The following is a 20,815-nucleotide window of genomic DNA, read 5'->3' as shown; positions in this document are numbered from 1 at the left end:
ATCAAAATGATGAAGCTTTAAAGTGTTGAAAGAAAAAGCTGTCAATCTTCGATTATAAAGCCAGCAAATAAATACATAAATAAACTCAAAATAAAGAGTAACATGAACAAATCAGAGTGATGTAATTGCCAGCAGACTTGACCTAAAAGAAATTTTCTTTTTTTCTGTTTTTTGTTTTTTGTTTTCAATATATGAAGTGTATTGTCAAATTGGTTTCCATACAACACCCAGTGCTCATCCCAAAAGGTGCCCTCCTCAATAATACCCATCACCCACCCTCCTCTCCCTCCCACCCCCATCAACCCTCAGTTGGTTCTCAGTTTTTAAGAGTCTCTTAGGCTTTGGCTCTCTCCCACTCTAACCTCTTTTTTTTCCTTCCCCTCCCCCATGGGTTTCTGTTAAGTTTCTCAGGATCCACATAAGAGTGAAAACATATGGTATCTGTCTTTCTCTGTATGGCTTATTTCAGTTAGCATCACACTCTCCAGTTCCATCCACGTTGCTACAAAGGGCCATATTTCATTCTTTCTTATTGCCACATAGTACTCCATTGTGTATATAAACCACAATTTCTTTATCCATTCATCAGTTGATGGACATTTAGGCTCTTTCCATAATTTGGCTATTGTTGAGAGTGCTGCTATGAACATTGGGGTACCAGTGCCCCTATGCATCAGTACTCCTCTATCCCTTGGGTAAATTCCTAGCAGTGCTACTGCTGGGTCATAGGGTAGGTCTATTTTTAATTTTTTGAGGAACCTCCACACTGCTTTCCAGAGTGGCTGCACCAATTTGCATTCCCACCAACAGTGCAAGAGGGTTCCCGTTTCTCCACATCCTCTCCAGCATCCATAGTCTCCTGGTTTGTTCATTTTGGCCACTCTGACTGGCGTGAGGTGATACCTGAGTGTGGTTTTGATTTGTATTTCCCTGATGAGGAGCGACATTGAGCATCTTTTCATGTGCCTTTTGGCCATCCGGATGTCTTCTTTAGAGAAGTGTCTATTCATGTTTTCTGCCCATTTCTTCACTGGGTTATTTGTTTTTCGGGTGTGGAGTTTGGTGAGCTCTTTATAGATTTTGGATACTAGCCCTTTGTCCGATAGGTCATTTGCAAATATCTTTTCCCATTCCGTTGGTTGCCTTTTAGTTTTGCTGGTTGTTTCCTTTGCTGGGCAGAAGCTTTTTATCTTCATAAGGTCCCAGTAGTTCATTTTTGCTTTTAATTCTCTTGCCTTTGGGGATGTGTCAAGTAAGAAATTGCTACGGCTGAGGTCAGAGAGGTCTTTTCCTGCTTTCTCCTCTAGGGTTTTGATGGTTTCCTGTCTCACATTCAGGTCCTTTATCCATTTTGAGTTTATTTTTGTGAATGGTGTGAGAAAGTGGTCTAGTTTCAACCTTCTGCATGTTGCTGTCCAACTCTCCCAGCACCATTTGTTAAAGAGACTGTCTTTCTTCCATTGGATGTTCTTTCCTGCTTTGTCAAAGATGAGTTGGCCATACGTTTGTGGGTCTAGTTCTGGGGTTTCTATTCTATTCCATTGGTCTATGTGTCTGTTTTTGTGCCAATACCATGCTGTCTTGATGATGACAGCTTTGGAGTAGAGGCTAAAGTCTGGGATTGTGATGCCTCCTGCTTTGGTCTTCTTCTTCAAAATTACTTTGGCTATTCAGGGCCTTTTGTGGTTCCATATGAATTTTAGGATTGCTTGTTCTAGTTTCGAGAAGAATGCTGGTGCAATTTTGATTGGGATTGCATTGAATGTGTAGATAGCTTTGGGTAGTATTGACATTTTGACAATATTTATTCTTCCAATCCATGAGCACGGAACGTTTTTCCATTTCTTTATATCTTCTTCAATTTCCTTCATAAGCTTTCTATAGTTTTCAGCATACAGATCTTGTACAACTTTGGTTAGATTTATTCCTAGGTATTTTATGCTTCTTGGTGCAATTGTGAATGGGATCAGTTTCTTTATTTGTCTTTCTGTTGCTTCATTGGTAGTGAATAAGAATGCAACTGATTTCTGTACATTGATTTTGTATCCTGCGACTTTGCTAAATTCATGTATCCATTCTAGCAGACTTCTGGTGGAGTCTACCAGATTTTCCATGTATAATATCATGTCATCTGCAAAAAGTGAAAGCTTAACTTCATCTTTGCCAATTTTGATGCCTTTGATTTCGTTTTGTTTGTCTGATTGCTGATGCTAGAACTTCCAACACTATATTAAACAACAGCAGTGAGAGTGGACATCCCTGTCGTGTTCCTGATCTCAGGGAAAAAGCTCTCAGTTTTTCCCCATTGAGGATGATGTTAGCTGTGGGCTTTTCATAAATGGCTTTTATGATGTTTAAGTATGTTCCTTCTATCCTGACTTTCTTGAGGGTTTTTATTAAGAAAGGTTGCTGAATTTTGTCAAAGGCGTTTTCTGCATCAATTGATGGGATCGTATGGTTCTTATCTTTTCTTTTATTAATGTGATGTATCACATTGATTGATTTGCGAATGTTGAACCAGCCCTGCATCCCAGGAATGAATCCCACTTGACCATGGTGAGTAATTCTTTTTATATGCTGTTGAATTCGATTTGCTGGTATCTTAGTGAGAATTTTTGCATCCATATTCATCAGGGATATTGGCCTGTAGTTCTCTTTTTTTACTGGGTCTCTGTCTGGTTTAGGAATCTAAAAGAAATTTTAAAGGAACTTCTTCAGGCTGAAGGAAAATGATACAGATGGAAACAATATAAGGAGAACAATGATAGGGGTAAATAAACAAATAATCATAAATTTTTCCTCCTAGTTTATTTTGTGTACATGATACTTGGTAATTTAATTTTGGATTTATAACATATAGAAGCAAAATATATTTCAACAGGAGAATAAATGATAAGAAGGGAATGAGCCTAAATTGTTGAAGCTTTTTTATGTGAATTACCATTATATTTTAGGAAAGTAGATTATACTATAAACATACATATTGTAAATCCTGGGGAAAAAACCAGTACAAAATAAAAAATAAATGTTACAGTGATTATGCCAAGAATGGAAGAAAAAAATGCCCTCCTAAAAAATAAATTTTAGGAAGATGAAAACAGGAACAAAGAACATACGGAAATTTAAAAAGTGCTAGAGTTAAACATGTGGAAAATTACCTCAGATATAAATGGCCTAAACTAAAAAAAAAAAAAAAAAAAAGAGAAAATTTCAAACTAGATAAAAAATGAATTCCAACCACGTGCTATCTAAAATAAACCCATTTCAATATATCAAAGCAGATTTCTTAAGTTGAAAGAAAGCAAACAAGCAAGCAAGCAAGAGAAAGAACGAACGGACAGATTAAGGAAATTTGCGAGCATGCATACAATTTTCCATGTTTAAAAAGTAAAATCAGTTACAACAACAAAACAACATGATATGTAACTCTAATCATAGGAATTCTGGCGTGGCTAAATTACTATCAAACTAGGCTTGAGAACAAGAATTGTTAAAAGAAATAAAGGGGAACTTTTCATATTATAACAGGGATCAATTTATCAGTAAAATATATCAATCCTTAATATGTACCTACTCAAAAAGATTAAAAAGAGAAGCAAAATTTGGCAATCTAAAAGGAAAGTAGACAAATCTGCAATTATATTGTACAGTTTTAACACTCTTTTCTCATTAAATAAGGAGTGTTCAACAAAACAGACCCTAAAACAAGTCTCAACAAAGTTCAAAGATTTGATATGGTAAGAAAGGTTGTTCTCTGATTTTAATGAAAGAAATGATTTGGAAATCAAACAAATGCTTAAATAAACTGTGTGTTACATAAAATTAGAAAATATTTCTAACTTGCTTACATTAAAATCAGAATATATTAAAATTTGTTGAATGAAGATAAAATAGTGCTTACAGTGAAATTTATAGTTTTAAGAGGTATATTAGAAAAGGATAAAAGTTTTACAGTCAATGATTTAAGCTTCAATCTTACTAAGCTAAAATATAGAAGAACAAATTAAAGTCAAAGTTAGCATGAGGAAATAACAGAGCACAAAACGAATGGCTACAAAACGGACCAAAAAAAAAAAAGAAACTAGTAAATCCAAAAGTTGATTACTTGAAAATAATCAACACTCTTACTTAGAATGATAATAATAATAAAATTAATGACACAATTACCAGTAACAAAACTGAAGAGGGCTCATCACTACAGATCCTACAGAAATTAGAAGAAAATATAATGAACTACTTTTTTAAAAGTACTTGCTCAACAAATTTAAGTGAAAAAGTACCCTGAGAGACACAAAATAACAAAAGCATTCAAGAAAAATATAGCTTCTGAATTTTTCTTTATAATTAAGCAAATTAAATGTAAAACCTTCTCAGAAACACTGTTAAGAAACCTTCCCTGGAAGCAAACAATAAGATCTAGAGCCACGATTCAAGCTGTCTCACCAAGCACATGCTATTAAATGCTAGGCTATGCCAGTGTGAATTGTCTTAAGAAAACTCGAAGTGTTAGAATAATATAAAGAAGCTATAGGCCAACAGATAAGAAGCTTAATTATTCTAAGTAAAGTTCTCTGGAAAGAGAGAGAGAGGGAAGTGGGGGGAGAGAGAGAGGGAAGTGAGGGGAGAGAGAGAGAGAGGAAGGAAGGACGGAAGGAAGGAAGAGGGGAAAGAGGGAGGAAGAAAAGGGAGGAAGAAGGGAAAGGGAGGGAGGAAGAAGGGAAGAAAGAAAAAGAAAAAGAGAGTTTAATATTGCTTTGTAATAGAAGCTGTTAAAATAGATATAGACAAACCATCTCTGACTTGTTTATTAAAAAAACTGTCAGGATGCCTGGCTGGCTCAGTCAGTAGAGTGAGTGACTCTCGATCTCAAAACTGTGAGTAAAAACCCCACACTGGGTCTGGAGATTACTTAAAAATAAAATCTTTTTAAAAATTAAAAAAGAATAAAGAATTGTCGTTTATCATTTTTCTGAACATTTCTCATGTTGGGAATATTTTAACGTTTTAGAAGGTGATTAAAAATACTTCATAATGAAAATACAAATTTTAACATTTTTCTCTTAATTTTAAAATGCATTGCACTGTGGAATATTTTTTATGGAGATGAATTTAGTTCATTTTTAATTGTTCTAAACATGTAGGAAGAAAAATTTTAATACTTATTGTAGAATATTTAGCTCCCATCCAAGAATACGTGCGTGTGCATAATTAAATTTAATATTCAATTAACTTATAATTATATGTTAATTATAATTATAAATTAATTAAATATAATAAATAATGTATTATTCAATATTTAACATTATCTTTAATATTAATTAATAAAATTAATATATATCTAAATTAACACATAATTATAAATTAATTAAATATAATTAATTAACATAATTAAAGCTATACTATAAACATAGGTTTTAAGGAAATGCATTGGAATTGAATTGTGCTGTATTTGCAAAACTGGTGCCATTTATGGATGGATTTTTAATAAAAGTCATAGAATCTTATTGGAATGTATTAAGAGTTCTATCATAAAAGTTCCAAGTAAAATCTAAACATTGAATATTTGCAAAACTTTTCTAACAATGGTTTACTAACTTAATTGCACTATATATACATATATATGTATATATATGTATATATGCATGCTTATATACGTATATATATATATACACACATATATACACATATATGTATATATACACACACATATATATTTGTAATTTATCTAACATTTGTAAATTACTTTGGAGAATGATTTTATATAGTTATACATGAATTTTAGCTATAATTTAAAAATAAGAACTCTAGGTACCCAAATATACAAGGTAAACAATAAATTTTAGCCTGTGACTAAAAGGGTATCTCTGACCTAAGATACAGTTTTACATCTTATCATTAGGATGGACTAGATTTTGCTGTAGTTAACAAACCCCCAAATCCGAGGGGCTTGAGCAAAGATTAGTTGCTTACCTTGGCTTTATATCCATCACTAATGGTAGTGACTCAGAGATCCAGGCAGCTCATAACTCCGGGACTCAAGCTGGCAGACAAGCAACTTGGTGAAGGATGTCAATGACCCTGCCAAAAGTCAAAAAAAAAAGCTCTGTAGGTAGGTCCCGCATCAGCAATTAAGTACTCTAGTTTGCAAGTGATAAACATCCTTTCTGTTCATAGTTTACACGCAAGACCCAGACATATGGCCCCCACAACTCCCAGGAGACCACAGGTCACAGGCCAGAAACATTTGACAAATAGTACTGATGACTACACTGAATCCATTCTTCTATAACATAAGAGAGATCCAAGAGAGTAAATGTGTTCCTTTAAAAAATTACTTATGGAAAATTACAAATGTTAAAAATCAGACTGATCTGTATCAATATTATTAAGCACAAATATTAACGGAATTGGGGGTATCATGGATATAATTAATTGATAGAATTAGGCCAAGAACATTTTGACCTTAAACTTGCTACTAGGTTATACTGAAAAGAGGTTTCACAAATTTTTCTGTGCATATGAATATTTATAATCAAGCAAGCAAACTACAAACAAAAAGTATATTTTCTTTAAGTGCTTATTTATTTTGAGAGAGAGAGCAAGCAGGGAAGGAGCAGTGAGTGGAGGAGACAGAGAATGTGAAGCAGGCTCAGCGCTGTCATTGCAGAGCCTGATGTGGTCCTCAAAGCCAGAACCATGACATCATGACCTGAGCCGAATCTAAGAGTTGGTGCTCAACCGACTGAGCCACCCGGGTGCCCCTGCTCCATTAAATTTTAAATACAGTAATACTACATTAAATTTTAGATCTTCCATTAAAAATGAGTTTTAGTTAGTTCATGGAAAAATGTATAAAAAAGGGTTGAGACTGTTTAGTTAAGTTACATAATATCAGTGAACATAACACAAGACTTTCTAGCAACCGTCATGTGGCCTGACAGACTTTAGGGTGATTAGGCATCATTTTCAACAATGTATTTCTCTACAGTTTGCTGTATTTTATGGTCTCAGTGTACTTTATCCCAGCAACTGTGATTTAGTAGTGCAAAAATGAACAAGGGGGAAACTTTACATCTAAATTAACACAATTTCTACATTACTACATTAAAATTATGTCATTCCCTACTTAAGAATGATATAAACTAATTTGTATTACACAAACACACATATCACACAAAATATGGTATGACAGAACAAAAAGTTCCAGTTTAAGACAAACCATCTGATGTAATCAAGGAGACATGACATGCTAGCTGTGGTCACCTTAGAGGATGGCCTTCCCCAACCACCTAATTCCTCCTATTTGAATTATCAATTAAAGCATCTAAATGCACCTATGGCTTAAATAAAATTAACCAGTGTAATTTTAACACAACATTGCCTATGATTAAGTGTTTTAAAGTAAATTGCAGACAAAATAAAAATTTCAAGTTATAACCCTAAATTATACTGGATATCATTTACATAGAATTTATATGGGAGCATGCAAGTTTTGGCAAACATCAAAAATCTGTAAACTTTGTTGAAAGATACATTTGTGTTCTTTAGTATCCCATTAAGTTAAAAACTATATTTGGAGTTAGAATTTTAAAAAGACAATTATATATATTCACAATAGAAATGAAAACTCCATTAATAAAATGAAAATTCTATTAATTCCATTCAATATAGATGGAAGTAGCAAATGTTTATGTTTGAATCCACAATTATGGGCTATGTTAACAATGTAGCCATAGTTCTGTAACCACAATTTAAAATGTAGAATTAAGTAATTTATTTGGTGAATGGTTTAAAATAAAGCCTTACTAAATTGTTACTCATTATTAGAGTTAAAATATCTTCAGATTCACCATCTTTATGAACAAAATTTATCAAATTCATAAAAATTATTAAGCAACTGGCTTCCCCAGATTGTTGGTTCCTTCATTACTGAATTAAATAAATCTTCGACAGATGCTTAGATTTGTGACACAATCATGTTATTAACTTTTTGAAAACCATCTTTAACAGTTGATGGAGGTCCCACCGAGATGGCCAAGATGATACAATTGCCCAAGCCACTTAAAATATATTGGTTAAAACATGGAATTCTTGGACTCAAGTGAGTTTTTCGTCCCTGAAATGAATTACAAATACAATAAACTTTACCGTCATTGATCCTTTCTCTTTTGTCATTCTTCTTTCTCTGTTGTTTGTGCTTTTGTTTCTGATATTGGCCAAGCTTGGATGTGGTCTGGCTTCCTCGTGGCCAATACATCATTTGTCTTTGCTGGTTACTGATGATCAAAAAACTGGATTTATTGACTGGCCAGTTGATGATCTCTGTTATGTAGAGATGGGGATCTATTCTCTATCAGACAAGAGATGATAAAGGATCTGACTTTCAGCCATTTATGTTTGTCTATACAATATTATATCTCACTAGAAAGAAGACAGCCTTTGAGATCTAGACTGGTATGATTGTTGTGTTTGCATTCACTTAAACCATGGCCAAATTTGTAAAACCAAATATAAAGCTCTGTATGCTCTATACATCTATAATTCAGAAGAAACTTTTATCTCTTATTGTATGTATTAGAAATATTTCCTATCTTGGAATGTTTTAATAAATTAAAGAGACTCCTTAAAAAGTACTGTTTTTATTGTTATATCAAATATTATACAACTGAGCAATGCAGGTGCCCTGCAACCAAGATTTGAATGGATATATGAGGCCATAGAAAGTTGGCAGACAGATAGGAATATTATTTTTGCCATGGTTTATAATAATGGCAAATGCTGACTCTGTAAAACTTAATAGACTGGGCTAAAATTTTGGCAAATTAGCTCAATTTAGGTAGATTTATTCACACACACACACACACACACACACACAACTTGATTACAGTATGTTACAGATCATAATACTGTAAGATCAAAATTTTGTTAATATCATAAATTGGTTTTAGAATATCTAGTCTTCTCATAACAAAAGGTAGTAAAAGTGTTTCTTTCCCCTTTCTGTAATTTTTCCAGTTGACAGAGATTTTGTATCTCATCAGAGTAGTTTTCTAAGCTTTATGCTGACTTTTTTTATAGCCTTGATTACTTAAACTTTTTTAACGTTTATTCATTTTTGAAAGACAGAGAGAGAGACCGAGCGAACAGGGGAGGGGCAGAGAGAGAGGGAGACACAGAATCTGAAGCAGGCTCCAGGCTCTGAGCTGTCAGCACAGAGCCTGAGGGGCTCAAATTCATGGAATGCAAGATTATGACCTGAGCTGACGTGGGACACTTAACCGACTGAGCCACTCAGGCACCCCTAACTTTGATTATTTAAAAAAATTTTTAATGTTTATTTATTTCTGAGACAGAGAGAGACAGAGCATGAGTAGAGGAGGGGCAGAGAGAGAGGGAGACACAGAATCCCAAGCAGGCTCCAGGCTGTGAGCTGTCAGCACAGAGCCCGATGTGGGGCTCAAACTCACAAACCGTGAGATCATGACCTGACCCGAAGTCGTCCCTCAACCAACTGAGCCACCCAGGCGCCCCTATCCTTGATTATCTTAAATAAATAATCAAGTTTCTCCCTTCTGAGAAAACTAAGATTCCTTATGATTGTGGTACTTTCTTATATTTATATTTGAAAATATATGCTGTCTCTCAAATTACAGCAGGCAAACTACAGCTTTTCACTAAAAGCTTTTCTAAAAACTTACTGGATTATTTAATCACATTAACTATTATCCTCTGACAACTCTCATGATTTGGTCTTTCTGAAATGAATCTCTAAATTCAAATAAAAGTCAAGATGTCTTTTACATTTAAATTACATTTAAGATTTCCGATGGGTAGTCTTTTACACTATATATATATGATATATATATATCATATATATATTATATAAAATTTATATATAATATATAAATAATATAATTATAGATATATAATATATATAATATGTGGTATGCTAAATATAATTGTTTTTGGTATGTTCCATATTTTTTACTTAGCACAATGCATTGGCTTCCTGGAAAGAGCAATCATATTAAATCATATTCAAACAGCAATCATATTAAATCAAAAACTCATTTTTCCCAAGGTTCACTGTACTCAGGTAAAGCTATGTTAATATAAAATGTTACAGAGGTTGTATATTTTGGAGAAAACCCGTGAATATTTAGGAAGCCCTCACTACTTATCAAATGTCTCTTTCGGGGGAAATACTCGTGAAGTCTTTTTGAACCAGTCATTTATTACACCTATGTTAGAGTATATTTGTTTCCTTGCATTCGTGAAATTTTTGGTTAGTGTAGTAAATTAGACACAGGCATCTAGTCATCTATAGGTGGTTTCTGCTTTTCTCTCATACATCCTGAAAACTTGGCTAAGTGCTGGAGAGTAGAAATGTGTTCCACCACACAGGGCTCAGAGCTTCATGGACAGAACTGTAACAGCTAATCTAAGTTCTTGTTACTTCAGGGAAGGACTAATAGTACAGGCTTCTGAGCTGATACCACATAGACAGCAATTTTACAATAATTTTACACAGGTGCTAAGGATTTTATAAAAGCGGACTAGAGAATCGATATGTATTAGAACAAAAGTCAGTTAAATAGAATGAATGAATTGATAAAGAACAGTTAACTATAATTATTTGTTGAGAATATTGTTGATATCTTGAAGGTTCTCCTCCCCACACCTCCCCCACCTTGTAATTCTCCCTTCTTTCTCCCTTCCTTATTCGTATGCCGTCTTTAATTACTCAGAATACAGGAACAGATGTTCTTACTGACTTTTTTTCACTTTTAATGGCAGTAGTTATTTAAATAGGACAACCAAACTAAGTTCTCCCTAAAAATAAATTAGGACACAGTTTTATGAATCAGTTGCTGAAATGGTGTTTGAATTTTCTGGTGTGTCGTATTTGAAAAAAAATTTATTTATTTAATGAGATATGGCAAGCACAACACTGAGGAACGTGGGTTGCACTTTTTTTCTGGAACCAAGGCCTAGGAAGCAGTACTAAAAAAACTGTTAACAGTTCTATCACAATGTCCCTTTAGAGGTGATAAAAGGAGGAAGTCACTTACTATCAGTGAGTTACCTAGAAAATTTTGGAGAGAGCAGTTCAACTGTGTTTATTGATATTGCAAATAACACCTGAAAATGAATATCTGAGATTCAGTATCCTAAACATGTAATATAAGTACAATACAACTACAATAATTTCATCAAGTCATAAAGCATATTAAAAACATAATCCTAGATCCCTTTCAAAATTGTTACATGGAAATTAGCTCTATGGTCTTAGTAGTTAATCAACACTGTATGACTTGATTTGTATATCACAGAATAAGGTGAGTTAACCAGCACCTTCTGCCACCACCAGGTATTTTGTTTACAAAAGTCTTTGAAGATTTTATTTATTTATATTTTAAAGAATTGTTATATTTATTTCTGAGAGAGAGAAAAAGAGACAGAGCATGAGTGGGGGAGGGGCAGAGAGAGAGGGAGACACAGAATCAGAAGCAGGCTCCAGGCTCTGAGCTGTCAGCACAGAGCCCAACAGGGACTTGACCCATGAACCATGAGATCATGACCTAAGCTAAAGTTGCACACTCAACTGACTGAGTCAACCAGGTGCCCATGTGGAGATTTTCTTAAATCACTGAGTGTGGTTCACTATTAGGGGAAAAAAATAAGTATCTGAAGCTTGGAAATAAGAAAAGAATGACTATGTCATTTCATGTCCTTGCCTAACAAGCCAATCCAAATACGATCTCATTCTCTATAGGTATGTAGCTTTGCTTTACTTATTATTTACTATTGACTACTTCAATTTACAGCTCTGTAAGGATAGAGGTTAATTTGTTGAAAATAGGTAACAATGTAATAGATTTTCCTCCGAGAGCAATGTAAATGAATTTTGTTCTGCAATCATGCAAAGGGCTTCTGTGCAAAAAAAAAAAAAAAAAAATCAGAACAGAGTTATAATTGTATTGCTCTATAGAACATTATTCAGTTTTGTATGCAGATTCACAATTTTATTCCAATTTTCTTCTTTTCAGTAATTATATACACATCTGTATCTCCTGTCCTTTTTTTTTTAATTTTTTTTTTCAACGTTTATTTATTTTTGGGACAGAGAGAGACAGAGCACGAACGGGGGAGGGGCAGAGAGAGAGGGAGACACAGAATCGGAAACAGGCTCCAGGCTCTGAGCCATCAGCCCAGAGCCCGACGTGGGGCTCGAACTCACGGACCGCAAGATCGTGACCTGGCTGAAGTCGGACGCTTAACCAACTGCGCCACCCAGGCGCCCCTGTCCTTCTTTTTAAAATGACTGTTGGGAAGAAGGTACAGATATTCCTCAATATCCCTGCCCCCACAGATATGTGGCCTCTTCCATCATCAGATTCCCTATCAAAGTGGCCCATGTTTTATAACTGATAAACTCTGACACGTCATTATTGTCCAAAGTCCATGGTTTACATTAGGGTTCATTCTTGGTTTTGTACATTTTATGGGTTCCAACAAATAATGACACATGTCCACCATTATAATATCAAACAGTTTCACTACTTTCAAAAAAACTCTCTGTGCTCTGTTCATCCCTCACTTCCTTACCCTAGGCAATCACTGATCATTTTACTGGCTCCATAGTTTTGTCTTTTCCAGAATGTTATATGGTTGGAATCATACAGTACAAAGCTTTTATATATTGGCTTCTTTTACTTAATGATATGCATTTAAGTTTCTTCCATGTCTTGTCATCGCCTGATACCTCATCTCTTTTTAATGAAAAATAATATTCCATTGTCTGAATATACCCCAGTTTGCTTAGCATTTCATCTACTGGAGGGCATCTTAGTTACTTCCAAGTTTTGGAAGTTATGGATAGAAATTCTATAAATATCCAAACCTCCTATAAATATTCATGTATAGGATTTTGTGTGGACATAAGTTTTCAGTACATTTGGGTAAATACCAAGGAGTATGAATGCTGGATCATATGATAAAAGTATGCTTAGTTTCTAAGACATCTCCAAACTGCCTTCCAAAGTGGCTGTGCCATTTACAATTCCCACCAGCAACATATGAGACTCCCTGTTGCTCTGCATCCTTGATGGTGTTCTGAGTCTTGGCCATTCTAGTAAGTACACGGTGGTATCTCACTGTTTTAATTTGCAATTCCCTGATGACATATGATGTGGAATCACTTGTTATATGCTTGTTTGCCAACTGATTAACTTCCTTGGTGAGGTGTCTGGTAAGGTCTTTGACCCACTTTATAATTAGGTTTGTGTTTTCTTATCACTGAGGTGTTTTTTTTTTTTTAAGTGTATTTATTTTAAGAGAGAGCTTGCACACATGATCCAGTGGGGGAGGGGCAAAGAGAGAGGAAGGGAAAGAATGCCAAGCAGGCTCTATGCTGTCAACACACAGCCCAACACAGGGCTCAGTCTCAGGAACTGAAGTGATATGACCTGATATGAAATCAAGGGTTAGAGGCTTAATCAACTGAGCCACCCAGACACCCCTCCTATTGCTTAATTTTAAGAATTTTTTTGTATATTCTGAATTATAGTACTTTATCACATATATCTCTTGTAAATATTCACTCCAAGCTGGCTATCTTTTCATCCTCTTGATAGCATATTTCACCAAGAAGTTTTTAATTTCAATGCCATTGCAGTCTAACTTGTCTAAATTTTCTATCATTTTTTTCTTATAGGAGTACTTCTAGTTTTGCATTCTACATTTAGGTCTATGATACATTTTGAGTTAATCCTTGTGAATATTGTGAGGTCTGTGTCTAGATTTACTATTTTTGTATATGGATAGAATTGTTTCAGTATGATTTGTTGAAAACACAGTCCTTGCTCCATTTTATTGCCTTTGTTCCTTTGTCAAAAATCAGTTGATGTATTTCTGTGGGTCTACTTCTGGGCCTTCTATTCTAGTTCATTGATCTTTTGTCTGTTCTCTCACCAGTAACATACTGGCTTGATTACTGTAGCTTCACAGCAAACTGAAGTCAGGTAGACTCGGTCCTCCAGCTTTGTTCTCCTTCAACACTGTGTTGGCTCTTCTGGGTCTTTTGATTCTCCCTATAAACTTCACAATCATTTTGTCAATATCGACAAAATAACTTGGTGGGATTTTGATTGAGCCTGCATCTGTCAACCAAGTTGGGAAGAAGTGACATCTTGACAATATGCAGTCTTTCTTTTATCTTAAATTTTTTTAATGTTTATTTATTTTTGAGAGAACATGCGCGCACGCGCGCATGCGCGCACACACACACACACACACACACACACACACACACGAGTGGGGGAGGGGCAGAGAGACGGAGACAGAGGATCCAAAGCAGGCTCCATGCTGTGAGCACAGAGCCCAATTCTGGCTCAAACTCACAAACTGTGATAATGACCTGGGCCATAATCAAGAGTTAGGCACTTAACCAACTGAGCCACCCAGGCACCCTAGCAATATACAGTATTCTTATTTGAATATGAACTATCTCTCCATTTATTTGGTTCAATTTCTTTTTTTTTTTTAATTTTTTTTTCCAACATTTATTTTATTTTTTTTTTGGGACAGAGAGAGACAGAGCATGAACGGGGGAGGGGCAGAGAGAGAGGGAGACACAGAATCGGAAACAGGCTCCAGGCTCTGAGCCATCAGCCCAGAGCCCGACGCGGGGCTCGAACTCACGGACCGCGAGATCGTGACCTGGCTGAAGTCGGACGCTCAACCGACTGCGCCACCCCGGCGCCCCGAATTTTCTTATCATTTTGTAATTTTTCGCAAAATCTTCATATTTTGTAGGATTTACACCTAAGTTTTGCATTTTGGGGGATACTAATTTAAATGGTATTGTGTTTTTTAATTTCAGACTTGACTTGTTCATTTCTGGTACACAGGAAACCTAGTGATATTTGCATGTTAACCTTTTATCCTACAACTTTGCAATAATAACATAATAGTTCCAGGAGGTTTATTTTATTTTTTTAATTATTTCAGATTTTCAACACTGGTCAATGCATCATCTGTGAACAAAGACAGTTTTTTCTTTCCTAATATGTACACCTTTTATTTTTCTTGTTTTATTGCATTAGTTGCTGTTTCCAGTATGATGGTGAAAGGCAGTGAGGACCCTAGTAGGAAAGTTTTGAGATTCTTCCCATTATGTATGATGTTAGCTACAGGTTTTTTTGTAAATATTCTTTATCAAGTTGAGGAAATTCTCCACTATCCACACTTTGCGGACAGATTTTATCATGACTGGATGTTAGATTTTGTCAAATGCTTCTCTGCATCTATTGATATGATCATGTGATTTTTCTACTTTAGCCAGTTGGTGTGATGAATTGCATTAATTGACTTAGTAATACTGAACCAAGCTTCCATACTTATCATAAATTTCACTTGGTCGTATAGTTATTTTTATAAATTGTTGGATTTGATTTGCTAATATTTTTGTTAAGTATTTTTGCAACTATGCCCATGAGAGATATTGGTTTGTAGTTTTCTTGAGATGCCTTTGTCTGGTTTTGAGATTAGGACAAAGCTGACCTCATGGAAAGAGTTAGGGAATATTCACTATTTCTGTCTTCTGAGAGAGATTGTAGAGAAATCGTTTATTTTCTTCTTTGAATATTTGGTAGAATTTGCTAGTGAACTCTTTTGGGCCTGGTGCTTTCTCTTTTGCAAGCTTATTAATTACTGATTCCACTTCTTTAATGTAGGTCTGTTTGGATTGTCTGTTTCTTTTTGTAAGAATGGCGTACTTTTTGAAAAAATTTCATCATCCTGTTACCCTCTTTAATGAGTTAAATTCAATTTTTACATTGTTGTCACTTAAAAACAATTAGTGCCTTAGAAGATTTTTTTACGCTGATTTACTATAGTTCAATACTTGCTAACATGCTAATTTGTTAGTGCAGTTTGGAAAATGTGTAAGGTGTTCAATTAAACATTTAAAATGAAAAAAAAATAAATACAAATAAAATGAGACTATTTTTTTTTCAAATGTATTTAAAGGAAGTATTAATATTTGAGGTATTTATAAATTTTAAAAAACAATTTACTCGGTGAACTTAAAATGCTTAAACAAGAAATTTTAATTTTTGTATCTCTTTGTTACTTTACCATTGAGGGGCATTATTATCAGACTGAATGAGGACCAAAACCAGTCCAAGGGACTTCAGTGAAGACAAACCAAATAACCCTGGGGTTTGCTACACACTGAGAAATTGTGAGCCAATTTTGCAGTGAGATTCTTAACCACGTTTATCTTATTTACTGTCTGTCTTCCTCATCATCGCTCTATGCTCTTCTCTCTCAAATGGTCCACCCTATCTCTGTGATAGCTAATACATCTGCCTCCAAGACCCCTGTCCTGAATCATCATATAACACCCAGAATGCAGTCAAACAACTTCTATCTTAAACTCACTGCCCTAGCTATACCAGAACTCATGCCAAATGTTACATATAAAGCAATACATAAATTAAGGAACAACTCAGGAGGAGTAGCAAAAGGGCAAGACTAAAGTCCCCTCTAAACTTACCGCTTGGCAGAAGTGCCCTTTGCTTTCTCTGTCACATGATCTTTCTTTTTGTTTTTTTTTTTAATTTTTTTTTCAACGTTTATTTATTTTTGGGACAGAGAGAGACAGAGCATGAACGGGGGAGGGGCAGAGAGAGGGAGACACAGAATCGGAAACAGGCTCCAGGCTCCGAGCCATCAGCCCAGAGCCCGACGCGGGGCTCGAACTCACGGACTGCGAGATCGTGACCTGGCTGAAGTCGGACGCTAAACCGACTGTGCCACCCAGGCGCCCCTATCACATGATATTTCTATAGAATATTGAGGTCAGCTGTTGACTTTTAGCCAAAGAATAAAACTTATCTACAATAGACTCCTGGTACTTCCTTGAGATACCAAACCATGTGCATATAATTATTCCACATAAAAATGTCTAAAAGAATACCTGTAACTTCAAAGGAAGAGGGTTCTCTTAGACTCCAGACTTTCAAAGTTTTGTCAGTTTCTAGCATCAAGAATGCACCCTTCAGTGGGTCAACACTTACCACGTTCACAAAGTCCAAACATGAATTTCTCTTCTGTTCATTCCCCTGAGTTGCAACTGATTCAATGACCAACTATTCTGGGTCTCACACTCTTCCCCCTTCTGAGACAGAAATCATTGCCTCCAGTTTCCCTTTCCCTTATTCCATTTTTTCTCCTCTTGCACTTCTGGCATGTGATTACTCATTTTATTTCTTCTACCCACTAGTAACCCTCCAAGGTACTCACATCTGAGTTATTTATTTGTTTCTTCGCTTTTTCCTGCATGATGATAACAGTGTATTAAAATTGTAGTCTAGAATGCGATTCCGTGGTCATTTTCTTTTTCCCTCACTACCACCAAATTCTTCATTGTTGTTTATTTTCAGATGTTTTGTTTGTGTCAGTCATATTTCTTCCCACATGCTCTGGAGATAGTTTGTATTTTGGCCCAGACTGAGGGCTTCATGGAAGACCCTGAAGATAGACACTAATATAGCCACACGTAATAACCCCAGACCACATCCTGTTTAGTATTTATTTCGTTCTACATGTAAGTCCTCTGAGGTCAGAGGCCATGTATTCCGTTATTTTTATATCTCACACACTGCCTAACTTAGAGATTGGCACACACTAGGCAAATACAAGTCATACAATCAATGAATAATTGATTGATTCTGATGCTCTAATACACATCCATATTTGCTTCCGGGAAGTAGTTTAGTTGTTCAAGGATCAAGTTCTAGAATGAATAATTAATCATTTATCAAATGCCTCCAAAAGGCAAGGTCAAATGTGATAGAAAGGATGAAAGCCATTAGGAGATTGTTGATATGCACATTAATCCATTTCGGAAGTGTCAGTTTGCATTTGTTGGTGGTTAGTCTGTGGAGCACTGCAATTGCGGCTTTATTAGAAGATGCACTTTTCAACACCTCATTACTAGAGACTAGATAGGAATAAAGTCCCCAAACCCTATACTGTGTGAAATCATCCTACCCAGACATCCTGGAGCATCTTTTCTTGCTACTTACCTGTTTCAGGCGATTTTATACTTCCCATCTACAGTGCAGCTTGCTTGTTGTGTCCAGATATTTATTCTCCCTTTTTTTTTCCATGATAATAGTTGTTTAAGCTGAACACTGAGCCGGCCAGAAACTGCAACATTATCCATAGGCCTCTGGAGCCAAGTATTTCCTATGAATAAGTTATGCAAATGACATTTAATGCAAGTGAAATACACATCTTCTGAACTGTATTCTTAAAAGTAAGGGGCATCTTCCCTGTTTCCCTTGTCCTTTTTCTGCTGGCTGAAATGCAGAATTGTTGGGTTTGCCATCCTGCACAATGGCTTGGAGAGAAACAACACAGGAATGATGGACCACTAAGAAGATGATTGGTCCTTGGACGAATTTTTCAAATAGAGCCTTTATAACAGCCTGCATCTCCTATCTTTGGAGAGTTAGATAACATTTTCTCTCTCTCATTCTCTGTCTCTATATTCTCTCTCATTTGAGAAAATCAGAGAGAGAGAAAGAGGGAAAAACTAAACAACAAATCCTATTTTGTCTAAGCCATTACGGATACTAATGTGTCTAATAATAAGCAGACAAACATTATCTACAATTATGAAACAAATGTATTTTAAGACCACCAAGGATGGTTCCTGAATCCCATGATTATTTAGAAGCATGAGGTGCTCTAATGATTGAACCAAGATGTAACCATGTTCATATTTCTGATAGTGAGTTTATGATAAAAAAAAAATCTATCTTGTATAATAGTTTTTCTCATCAAAAAGTAGTCTTCTTAAATACAAAATATTTCTAACCCCTTTGTAAAATGTATTGGAGACAATCAAAATCCATGGTTCTTTCCAGCATAATGACATAGAAATTTATTTATTCATGTAGCATTTGCCACTGTCCACTGACATATATATATACATTTTTTTGTTACCCATACCTTGTCAGTTGTTTTCATTTTCAGCAAAGGTCTGTTGATAGATGATCTCTGTGGTGGACTTGATGAATCAGGGGCAGAGATATCAGAAGCGGTATCTGCACAGTTCTAGAAACTGAACAACCTAATTGGCTAAACTGTATTTTCTAGATGCATGTTACTTTAGGGATCAAATCTGCCCTCTCCTGTGAGCTGCCTGGTAGAATTATCATTCAGGGGAACTGAATGCTCTAAGAAGATAGTTCCACAATGGGGTCACCTGACTGAAAATGAATTCAGCTTATTTCTTCCTCTGTTCCAGTTGGTTGGTTTCTCAGTTCAGTGCTTTCTAAGTCTGCTTAGAGAAGGAAAGAAAAAAGCATTTGCTGAATGTAATTAAGGTCGTATCATGATGGCTTTGAATATTAAAAAAATACCCAGTTCAGATCATTTTAAACTTTTTTTTTAATTATTAATTTAGTCACTCTGATTTAAAAACAACTCCACAAGTCATTTCACTAACAGGCCAGATCGTAAATTTGTTTCTAAATGTCTTTATGACCCCAGAAAGCAGAGATGAATTGAGCTGGCTTAATTGGCTGAAACCCCGTTGAAATGTAATGTGGGTGATTTAATCAGCCTATGGCACTAATGGAGTTAAGTACTTTGTCCACTAGGAAACTGTATGATCTTTCACTGAGCTTCTAAGTGCCTGCTTATTGCTATATAGAAGGTGCTTTCTTTTGTAGCTTGCATGTGGCCTTGCAAGGTAGACTAAAGGGCAGAAAACAGTTTAGAGCATATATTTTAAAAATGGAGCTGTGGCAGTTTTTTTTAATCAACACTGTAATTTGGGGGAAAGAATTGAATTGCATCTTATTCATTATTGCAGAATACTTTCTGAGCCAGTCTATTCCAATTGCTCCTAAGCCACCTGTTGGCCTTGAACAAATGCAGCCCACTTAGCACCAACCTCCTTATTTATTTAAAAAACATTGTTAACGTTTATTTATTTTTGAGAGAGAGAGAGAGAGCGAGCATGAACAGGGGAGGGGCAGAGAGAGAGGCAGACAAAGTGAGATCTTGACCTGTGAGATCATGACCTGAGCCGAAGTCGGACACTCAACCTACTGAGCCACCCAGGCGCCCCAGCACCAATCTCTTTAATCATTCAAGCTATTTGTTGACTTGTGGAAGAGGGAGGAAGGCAAACATTTTAAAAAGTAAAACAAGAATCATTTGTTTCCTAACTTGTCTAAAAGTGGGGCAGGATACCCTATCAGGAGCTGATATTGCATCTCTAAATCCAGATGGCCTCTGGTCACACCGTGCTAGTGCCTGTTCCTTCTCTAACACTTCCTGATTGTGTCATCCTGGGTGAATTACTTAACCTGGTAATACCGCTGGATCCTGGATCATTGCTGGGTTTCACAGCACGATCTAAACATCAATTTGTGTATTGCAGCTGCGATGCTGAACTCTTACTACTTCCCAAACCATCGCTCCTAGACCCACTACTCCTGCTCCAGGTGGTTCATCTCCTCCAAGGCTGGTCCATTAAGAATAGTGATTTGGGGTGCCTGGGTGCATCAGTTGGTTGAACTTCCGACTGTTGATTTCAGCTCAGGCCATAATCCCAGGGCTGTGGGATCAAGCCCCACATCAGACTCCATGCTGAGAATGGAGCTTGCTTAAGATTTTTCTCTCACTCTTCCCCTCTCCCACTCTCTCTCTCTCTCTCTCTCTCAAGAAAAAAAGAAAAAGAAAATTTGAAAAAATAAAAATACTGACTTCACTTCTTGGAAGTTCTTTT

At 35.7% G+C, this 20,815-nt stretch overlaps 1 long non-coding RNA gene across 11 annotated transcripts in view; it reads right to left on the bottom strand.

The window, feature by feature from the left end:
- LOC147581459 (uncharacterized) overlaps positions 1–20,018 on the bottom strand; it is a 62,847-nt gene extending 42,829 nt beyond the window's left edge. For 5 of the 11 annotated variants that reach the window (XR_015249925.1, XR_015249929.1, XR_015249932.1 and 2 more), the window contains exons 1-4: positions 19,027–19,964; positions 18,096–18,258; positions 8,149–8,350; positions 5,971–6,078 (exon numbers count right to left, since the gene is read on the bottom strand). This is a non-coding gene — a long non-coding RNA (uncharacterized LOC147581459). Of the gene's footprint in view, positions 1–5,970; positions 6,079–8,148; positions 8,351–18,095; positions 18,259–19,026 lie in introns of all 11 variants that reach the window. The other 6 variants (XR_015249926.1, XR_015249927.1, XR_015249928.1 and 3 more) reach the window with 6 other exon arrangements.
- Between the last annotated feature and the right edge of the window lie 797 nt (positions 20,019–20,815).

Source organism: Puma concolor, chromosome B1 (genome assembly GCF_028749965.1).
Source record: "Puma concolor isolate L17-30 chromosome B1, mPumCon1.1.hap2, whole genome shotgun sequence".
Taxonomy (NCBI): Eukaryota; Metazoa; Chordata; class Mammalia; order Carnivora; family Felidae; genus Puma; species Puma concolor.
The sequence above is the reverse complement of the archived record's forward strand: the minus strand, read 5'-3'. Positions and strand labels throughout refer to the sequence as shown.